Below are 10894 nucleotides of genomic sequence, written 5' to 3'. Positions count from 1 at the left end.
TGCTGTGACCCCTAAATATAGTTCCTCATGTTGTGGTGAACTCCAACCATAAAATTATTTTTGTTGCTACTTTATAACTGTAATTTTGCTACTGTTATGAATAGCATTGTAAATACCTGATATGCAGGATGTACTTTCAAGGTACTTTGTAGTACCTTCAAAGGATTTAGCTCTGACTTCCACAGACCACTGAGACCCCCATGAATTATAGGCGCCCTATAGGCACCTGTATATTCAATATGTGGGATGTACTTGCAGTACCTTCAAACAATTCAGCTCGGACTTCCACAGACCACGGGGACACCCTGTTGTTGTTGTTCTTGTTCTTGTTGTTGTTGTTGCTGCTGCTGTTGCTGTTATTAAGCAGAGGCTGAATGGCCATCTGTCAGGAGTGCTTTGACTGTGCTTTTCCCTTATGGCAGAAGGAGATTGGACTGGATAGCCCTTGGAGGTCTCCTTCTACTTTAGGATATTATTATTATTATTATTATTATTATTATTATTATTATTATTATTATTATTATTATTCAGCAGAGGCTGAATGGCCATCTGACATTATGACCATATATGGGCGTTTTGACCATATATGGGCTGACCATATAGGGCAATTTGACCATATATGGGCATTTTGAACATATACAGGCATTTACCATACATGGGCATTGTGACCATATAAGGGCCCGGCAGAAGATAAGAGACAGGCAAGGGAGGCCCTATGGCAGGGTCCAGGCCTGGCAGGAAGCCTCTCACTCAATTCCCGTCTTCACCGGGCCTGGCAGGAGACAGGTAAGGGAGGCCCCGTGGCAGGGGGCAGGGCCAAAGGAGGCAATGCCATGACCCCTCTGAAATGGCCAACCGACCTTTAAGGAGGTCAGGATGCCCAGGTTGAGAACTGCTGCTTTAGAGGGGCATAACCCTCCCCAGCAGCACCAGCTCATGCAACAACAACAGTCACAACAGCTATCACCACCACCACCACCACCATCATCATCTCTCAAATGTCCTGTAAGGAGGAACATTGCTGACCTCACTGAGACCTTTTTAACAAATGGGAGTGAGTGGAATTCACTTCTTGTTCATTTTCTGTTTCAGAAATTTGGAACCCAAAATGTGGTAAAAAAAATGATCTGTTCACCCCTTAAATAGCATTTTGGGGGAACCCAATTTATTTGACTGCTAGGACACTAAGGTCATTGTCCCAGTGTGGAAATGTACTTCACATTCCCTAAAGAACAATTTGGACCTTTTTGTTCTTTGTTTTTCCTTATCTGTATAACCCCAGGGAGCTACAAAAATGGTTCTGGGGACTGTATGTACTCCCAGTTCACATTTTGCCTTTCTCTATGCTTAGCTGATTTGGAAAATGTCAGCCAGTTCTTTAATAAATTCTTCAGATCTCATTGATGGAGAACTATATAATCCCAAGGCAAGCAAAGTCTGACTGTATAAGTTTAAAATTTCTGCATCAAATGTGTATCAACCTGGTAGCTACTGAGCATCCAGAACAAATTGCCCCAAGCTATCGCTAACACTGCTGGCACAACTGTCATTTACTCCTTTGCTTTCACTGCATGTTGTGAAAGGAATCTGTACAAAGAACTAGAACATCTACAATTCCTGGGAGATGACAATTACCTAACAACTAAGAGAATGGTGACCATATGAGAATAAGGCATGCAGATTTCATTTCACTAAATTCCATGTGATGAATCGTTTTGGGCGGAAAATGATATAAGCTCTAGACAGCGAAATTGTGGTTCATTGTAAATATTTGTGAGTGTTGATTGACTGATTTAAACAAAGTGTCACATATGACTAGAACACATTACATTTGAAACTTTGGCTGAAACCTGGATGAAATCCATCTCTTTGTATTTTGTTACGTATGTAGACAGCAACAGAAATGTGATTTGGTGATTTCGCTTTGACCCAATTTTCTCTACCAATTATCTCCCAGGCTTGACTGTCAGGGATGGAAGCCAACAAGGATAACTCATTCTACTAAACCATAGGAAAGAAACTGGTTTGGAGCAAGAAAAACAAACTTGCTTGACTTTTGGAGTTCCCTTATCACAGACATTATTCATAACTATAAAACAAAGACAACTGTGATGCAGCTGGTTAGGAGATAAATAGACTGCCAGGAAAGGTAGACAAGTAAATCGATCACCTGTACTGCTCAGGCATAGCCTGGATATTAATGCTGGGACTCTAGACTTTAGTGCCTCAAAAATTGTCAGGGACACTTGAAAAGATACTTTTTAAGGAGTTCAGAACTCCAAGTTTAAAATATTAAGTAACACCTGATGTTATTATTGTAAGCAAGCAATTCTTCATTACAGTCCAAAGAATCAGCAACTTGTTATTGTTGTTTTAATTAATTTTATTTGTTATAATAAATATAATGACTGCTTTTTATTATTGCTGTTATTGACAACCTGTGAAGCACAAGGACTCAAAATTCAAAACAAACATGGTAAAAAACATTTGCAAAGACATAAGTAAAAACGTTTTAAAAGCAAATAAAATGCAATTAAACTATCCACAGAATTAAGAAAAACTTTTAAAACAAAGTCATGAAATTACCAAAGATAAAAATGAGCAGAAGAGAATTTATGAATGGGAGACCTCCAAGAAACCCTGTGATCAATAGCCCTGCTCCAGTCTTGCAAACTGTGACCTCCTTGACTTAGGACCTTATCGCATTAATCCCCCGATTTGCCACGAATAATGGTAAATCTGGCAGGGCCTAGCATAGGGCATGAATAACCTGTCACCCCACATCCTGCATCGCCCGCCTTCCCCGTCACCTCATCTGATGGGGTAAGCGTCCACTACCTGGCTTCCCCCCATTGTTTTCAATACAACATGGGGAGCCTCCTGTGTTGCCACCACTGCCTCCTATGCTGATTCCACCCCTCTTCAACCGTGGAACCCTGCCGGAAGTAGATCTGCATTGTGTGATGGGAGCCGGGGGGCTCCATGCCTGAAGAGGGGTGTAATTGGCACAGGATGGGCAATTTTGCCCATCTGATAAAGTCATAAGGCTATATCTCTGTCGTGTGGTCTTCAACCTTTTTCACTGCCTCCCAGTTTAGCAAGCTCTCCACACCCCAACCCTCATTTTTTTTCCTTGATGCATTGGCTTTAAGGTCTGTTCCTGGAATTATTTCAAGCACTGATTCAGAATATTCACTGGACAGTCTGCATATCTAGTCTCTCAGATATGGTTATCACGGTTTTCTATGGGCAAGCAGATGGCGACTGACATATGTTCTGTATCTCAAAAACTAGAGCTGATGCCATTTTTGGAATCAGCAGGTCAAACATATCCAGAAACAGGGCTAACATTTGAGGCAGCAAAATGTATGTTGGCCAGTGTTATCACCTCTTCCATTGAGTTATATACACCATGATACATCAAAAGTAAGGTAGCTTCAGTTTGGCTCCTAGGGAGAGTTCAGGTTTGATTTGCTCTAGGGTTCGTTTATTTGCCTTTTTGGTAGTCTATGGTATCCATAAAGCTCTCCTCCAGCAGCACCACATTTCAAATGCATTGATTCTTTTCCTGTCAGCTTTCTTCACTGTCTAGATATCAGAACTAACATAGAAATCTCCTTAGCATCACCAGCAGCAGAAACACTGTTTGGTTTTCAATGGAGAATGATAAGCAGAACAATGACAGAAAGCTGGGAGAAGTCCAAATTTGTCAATCATTATCATGTCTCTATGGAATCATCTGATGGAGCTCTTTCAGGTGGTCAAACGCTTTCTCGGGAGAAAAAGCAATGAACTTCTAGGTAGCCATTTGTGACTGATTTGCATTACAATTTACAGATAAAATTGGTCCTGTCCATTCCAACTTGAAAGTGGTTCAGTTGATGGCCTTTGGTTATCTAGTTGCAATTGATATTTTTCCATTTCTTCTCAAAGAGAAAGATATTTGGAGAGGTCATATGTGCTTTACTCTTGTCCTTCCTGATTTCTAAAAAGAGCTGTGAGCATGCACTTTGGCCAAAGAATGATGCTATGGTTTCTAAAGAGACACCATATTGGATCATTTCTGGTGTCTCCAATATTTAATTATTAGGAAAGATGTTGGAATATATGGTGGTGTCTCAGATCTTGGGCTTCTGGATGTGACAGACTATTTTGATCCCTTTCAGTCTGACTTCATGCTCAGTTATGGTAGAGAGACTGCTGTGGTCATTGTGGAGGTACTTCTTGGCAGTAAGGCATTGACCCTTGGCCACTTTCAGGATCACCTGCATCATAATGATCATTATAATTTTATTTTTTACCCATCTCTTCTCGTAATTCGAGGCAGGTCAAAGCACAGTCAAAAAACACAAACATTGCAAAAATTCTATAATCAAACATATTAAATGCAACTATATAAAAGAGTCATATTAAAACACAGTTCTATAAAATACATATTAGATACTAGAGCAGTGCAAAACTATAATTAATCCCCATAAGTAGTTAGTAATTTGTTAAATTCGTGCAAACGAATCGCTATTAAGAAACATACAGGAAAGGGGGGGGGAATTAAGAATCAAAATACTCACTAATAATTTTCATTAAGATTCTGTAACATTTGGAAGCCTCCCAAAGTCAGCTCAATTTTCAGTATAAACATTAAGCAACTTTGGCGAAAGAGGCCATTGCTAGTGTTTACATTAAGACCCAGGCTGCTTGCCAGTTGCCATAAAGAAGGGCAGCTGGGGTGGGACTAGTTGAGCTGGGTAGAAGACTGAGAACACAGCATTCTGGGAATTGTAGTTTGGGAAGGCAAGGCTCCCTGTGGCTGAGAATTCAAAAGCCCTAAACTACATTTCCCTGAATACAGTGCTCAGCATTAGAAAGCCCCAATGAGTGTTGCAGCAGACAGCCATTTAGAGTCAGTCTAATAATAAATAAATAAAATTATTGAATCTGCAAAGAAGACTAAAGTAAGTAATAGTATAAATCTGTGCCAAGTTGAAGTCCTATGGTTAATTGTGTGTCATATAGACACACTGTTAGACTGACATTCAAGGGGATTGCTGTTGTGGCTTTTGGGGGGATAAATGCTATTGTCTAAACTTTTTAAAATCCCACAAAATCAGTAGATGTGTGAATCTTTCTGAAACTTGGGGGGGGGGGGGTTATGTCAGAGTATTTTAGCACAGCAGTAGTAGTATGAAAATGAACGGAGCGCAGAATGAAGCGACACTTCGAGACGTCAGTAAAAGCAATATACAAAGTTTTACTGAATGAAGCAGTAAACAGCACAAACAGACTCTTGCAGACGACAAACAAACACAGGACTGATCTGTTCTCCAACAGATGTCAAACTCCACTCGAACTCAAGAGAGACTGAACTGATAGATATGCACAAACTCTTGTGTCTGGATCCTCCCTAGTTCCAGCCACACACCAAGGTCATCATAGCTCATTAGTGATTAACTCTTTACACACTATTACACACTCTGGATGATGCAATCTGACTGCAATACAAGCATGGCACAAATTACATTTAAACACTCTCATTACATAAATCTCACATTGATGGTTAATGCCCTGATTATTTTGTACATTGTATATAAAATTCAAGTAGATAGTTTTTGTAGTTTTTAAAAAAATGTGTTTATAAAAAATTCAACTCCCCTCCTCCAAATTAATGGATGAGTGTAACATTTTGAAACTTGGTGGGCTAACAGCAGAAAATATGTGGTACAATTATAGCAAGTTTCATCACAATATCTCTAAAAATAAAGGGGGAAATGAGGCCCTGAATTTTTCCCACTTGCTCAATTACTTAATGAAAAAAGTAACAAAAATGTTACTTCATTATAGTTACTGTCATGGCAATTAGCTGACCAAAGTGCTGACTGCTATCCAATTAATAGGCTTCAAACACTCTCTCTTCTCTTAACTGCTCTTTATCTTTATTTAAATTTCATTCATTGCAATAACATGTACTCATTAGCATGGTCACAACACAAGAGAATTAACAATGGAGGCAGCTACATATCAATCATTCCTTATCACCTAATTAATGCAAGACCTGCCTGCCTGTAGTTGCGACATCTAACTTCCTTCTTTGTTCTACACATGATCCATAACATTCCAATGGTTAACCCTTTCACAGGTAGCAGTATGGACTTTTTAACTTGACTGATACAATTCATTTTAATGCTACATGGACAATTACAACATTTTTAGGTCCATAATTTTGGAAACACCCAAAAAAATTATTGGCCTCCTCCTCAATTTCGTAATGAGCATTGAATTTTTTTCATTGATCGCACAGCCCTATTAAATACAGAGAACAGATTAAAACACAGGACATGAGTTTAAAATTCATGCTTGAAACTGGCTGGTTTATATTGCCTCTGGGCCTTCCTGGAGGACTGCATGAAAAATGTGGTGGTGGGAGACCCTTGTTCAATGCAGGGGCCATTTGTTTATGGCGTACCTCTAGATTGCATCTGGTTTCCTTAAAATTTTATATATGCATAACATTTCTGGATCATTTCATGTTTTGGAGCCATATGTTTGCTGGTAAAGTCCAACTCTATCATTTTCAGTTAAACCCAGTGAAATGGAATAATATAAACAAAATAATAATCAATCTATATATATAAAAGGATAAAAAAAATTCGGCCTAGGACAAAACAACAAAACTACACATCCCAGAAACACTAAACTTGGCAGCACAACCCCCTCATCCATGCCTCTACGTTCATACAACAAAAAGAAAAGAAAAATAAAGTCCTAATTAGAGGGAGAGGAATAATTGTTTTTATCCAATTGCTGCCACCTACTCAGCCCAGGGGCCAGGCAGAGTTAGGCCTCACTTAGGCCTCTTCCACACTGCCTATAAAATACAGTATATGGCAGTGTAGACTCAAGGCCCTTCCACCCAGCTATATAACCCATTTATAATGGACTTAATGTAAGGTAAAACCTTTACCCTTTACCTTAACTACCACCAATTCCTCAATACTTTATTTCACACACCACCATACTTCACCACAGCAACGCATGGCTGGGCACAGCTAGTAGTAATATATAATGTTTACATTATGCTATATGAATAATTTAATATATTGTATGTACATAGGGTGAGAAGAGCAGGATATAAATGTCAAAAATAAATAATAAAATAAATAAATAAATATCAAAACACACCATTCTAATAATGGGGGATCCCAGGCAGGAAACAATCAGGGCCAGCTAACACCTCCCAACAAAAAATTCACTCAGGGAGGAAACAGTCAGGCTTTAAAGCTGCAAGGCCATTACATGCTAATCATTTTCCCTAATTACAGTATTCATTCAAGTTTGAATTGGGGGAGCGAACAGAGCCCCTACTGTTAGCCCCAGCTTCTGCCAACCCTAAAGTTCAAAAACATGCAAATGAGAGTAGATGAATAGGTACTCCTTCGGCGGGAAGGTAACGGTGCTCCATGCAGTCATGCCACATGACCTTGGAGGAGTTTACGGACAACGCCGGCTCTTTGGCTTAGAAATGGAGATGATCACCAACCCCCAGAGTCAGACACAACTCAGCTTAATGTCAGGGGAAATGCTTTACCCTTTATCTTAACTACCACCAATTCCTCAGTACTTTATTTCCCATACCACCATACTTCGCCACAGCAACGCGTGGCCGGGCACAGCTAGTCATAATATTATAAGCTTCATTTGTGCCTCATCCCCTCTCCCCAAGGGGACTTGGGGCAGCTTAAAATAGCCTGTGGCATTGTCCTCACAACCTTACCAGATGAATTTCAACAGGGATGACATGTCCCAAAGCAAAGAGAGCAACAGGGAGGAGGTAACGGTTAAAGGGGATATGTGTAAGTTATCCAGCTTTGGGATGGGGTGGGGTGGGGGAAAGGATTGAGAACAAAAGTCTTAAACTATAAAATCTAAGCACATACCTTCCATCATTTTACAGAATACCAGGATACAATTAGACAAGAGGCAACACAGTGTCAAGGCAACAAAATTATTAATGTGGAGGGAAAAAAATCAAGCTAGGAAGGACTGCGGGCATTTGATTTTTTTCTAAGTCTACTGGGATGGGTGAGATTTTGCCCTATTTCCCCTTTCCTCCTGCTGAGCTAATTGACCGTAAACTAATTTTACACTGTGAACTCCGTTCGCAGCAGTTGAAATAAATGGAAGATGAAGAGAGAAAGTGGGAGAAGAAAGCGAAACTGGGACATTTCAAAAGCAAGAGCAAGAGTGGGATAACAGAGGATTAATCTTGCCCTACCAAATTGGGACAGTTGGAAGGTAGGAATGGAAAAGGTAAGCTTGAAGAGAGAGAGAGTTAAGGGTGTCATTACATATGCTTAGAAAAGTAGCTACTCTACTAGAGAAGAAAATGAATGATATGTCTTTTGGCTCGGCAGTTTTCAAAATGGGGGAGGGTTAAACAAGCAGAACTTTTAAGAAAAAGGCCATTTGAAAGTAGTCAAACAGAACTAATTTGAAGTGTTGCTTTCCAATATGTGTTTTTTCCCCAAATTCCATCCAAAGGTCAAATAATAATGGCTTCCATTATTTCATTTACCACTTGCTATTTTTCTACATAGTCCTTTCAATATATCAGGTCAGGTTTCCCAATGTGAAGCCAAATGTAAATTTAATGAACCCAAAGCAACTAAAGTAAAATTCGGTATTCAGGAAAACTCCTATAATTCTTTTTCAAAAATCTGAAGTGATAAGGTCAAATGAAAGGATGCGATTTTGCAAATGCTACCCTTTAAAACTGGGCAGAATGAGTCAGCTGGGGAATTTTGAAGAACTTAGCGATAATATTAATGACACTCTTCAATTTTTTTAAAAAGTACTTCAGTGATTTGAGGCATGGGTAACCAGCCTGTCTCAAATATTGTGTTCCCATAAGGCCAGAAAAAGACGTCCAGGCAAGGGTCTGCCATTAAAAAGACCTCAGAGAAATCAGCTAGAAAACACCTTGGGATGTTGAGTGCCTCTACCAATCAACAGAAACTGGACTAGATCACATGTATCAGTGGAACCCAGCAAAAGGAAACTTAATAAATCTAGTAAAACCATAACAGCTGCACATCTTGTCTTTCAACTGGCATCCTTCCTGCATCAGCTTTCTCTTGAACCATTCTGATTCTAGTACAGTGTTCCCTCACTACTTCGTGGTTTGCTTTTTGCAGATTCTCTGTTTTGCGGTTTTTTCAATAAACTCTAAAATAATATTATAAATCATTAAAAATTACAATTTACAGCCTAAGGAAGGGAGGAAGGAGAAGCCGAAGGGAGAGAAAAGGAGCCCAAGCAGCAACGAGAGGAGAAGGAAGTGATTTATCAACACACATTGGTTGATAAAGATTTAAAACAGTGTATAACTACTAAAATAATGTATAAATATATAGCATCCCTACTTCGCAGACCTTCGCTTATTGCGGGTGGTCCTGGAACCTAAGTGAGGGAACACTGTATTAGTTGTAGATCCTGCACTGAACAAGAGGTTGGCCTCAATGGCTCACAAGGCTCTTTCCAGTTCTTCTAGTTCTGCAGGTCTTTGTCATTAGTTTCCACCCTATTGGCACTATCCATCTCAGGTTCTACCACATATGAAGACATATGAAGAATCTTGGCCCTGAGGATAAAGTGTGTGCAGTTAACAGCTTGAAATGTTACTTTTTAAAAGGCCAATTGATCATCTAAAATTAAAACTTGTGCGCCAACTGCGCCCATACCTTGGAAAGTCAGACTTGGCCAAGGTAGTCCACCCTCTGGTTGCATCCTGAATAGACTGTTATAACACACTCCATGTGGGGTGGCCTTTGGAGACTGTTCAGAAGCTTCAAATGGACCAACAGGCGACAGGCAGATTCCTCACCGGAGCAGCGTACAGGGAGCATACAACCCCTCTGTTATGTCATCTTCACTGGGTACCAGTCTGCTACTGAGCACAATTCAAAGTGCTGGCTTTAGCCTATAAAGCCCTAAACACTTCTGGCCCAGCCTTGCTTGTCCAAACATATCTCGGAGTTTAAGATCATGGCAGGGACGAAAGACAGGGCCTTCTCAGTGGTGACTCCTCAGCTGTGGAATTCTGCCCACCCAGGGATATTAGATAACCCCCTCACTCTTGACCTTCTGAAAGAGAGTGAAAAAATACACCATATCACTCAGAGGCTCAGCAGGCTCCTAAAGCCACATCACCCTCCCCCCCTTATGTTGATTCATGTAGGAACCAATGACACCGCTAGGCATACTTTTCAAAAGATCAGAAATGATTTTCGAGCCCTCGGAAGTAAGCTAAAACTGTGTAATGTACATGTGATCTTTTCATCCCTCCTCCCCGTTGTAGGACACGGCTCTACAAGGGCCAGAAAAATAGTACATGTCAATAACTGGCTCAGAAAATGGTGTCAAGAGGAGCATTTTGGTTTCCTTGACCATGGCCTACTCTTCCAGGAGGATGGCCTACTGGCAAGTGATGGGGTGCATCTCACACAAGTAGGAAAACATCTTTTTGCACACAGACTCACAAACCTCATCAGGCGCACTTTAAACTAGATCCACTGGGGGAGAGGAACAACAGCCTGGCAAACACTATATTACCCACTACCACAGGGAACCGCAAAAAGGCTAAATGGAGGGCTGCACAAACACAGCAAGGACCAATTACCGAGAGCACAATAATCCCAAATAAACAGCTTGGGGGAAGGTCACAGGGGCTTACATGTCTTTACACTAATGCACAGAGCATGGGAAATAAGCAAGACGAACTCCAACTTTTAGCACAGCACCACACGTACGACGTCATAGGCATCACTGAAACCTGGTGGGATGACTCCCATCACTGGAATGTAGCCATTGAGGGCTATAACCTCTTTCACAGAAATAGAAC

The 10894-nt window shown here is 40.4% G+C and overlaps 1 long non-coding RNA gene across 1 annotated transcript; it reads left to right on the top strand.

Moving 5' to 3' along the window:
- Positions 1-679: 679 nt before the first annotated feature.
- LOC134295600 (uncharacterized) lies at positions 680-9077 on the top strand. Its single transcript, XR_010002227.1, has 3 exons — positions 680-786; positions 8160-8304; positions 8906-9077. It is a non-coding gene; the product is annotated as an uncharacterized LOC134295600 (long non-coding RNA).
- Positions 9078-10894: the final 1817 nt, after the last annotated feature.

This window comes from Anolis carolinensis, chromosome 1 (genome assembly GCF_035594765.1).
Source record: "Anolis carolinensis isolate JA03-04 chromosome 1, rAnoCar3.1.pri, whole genome shotgun sequence".
Taxonomy (NCBI): domain Eukaryota; kingdom Metazoa; phylum Chordata; class Lepidosauria; order Squamata; family Dactyloidae; genus Anolis; species Anolis carolinensis.
The sequence above is the reverse complement of the archived record's forward strand: the minus strand, read 5'-3'. Positions and strand labels throughout refer to the sequence as shown.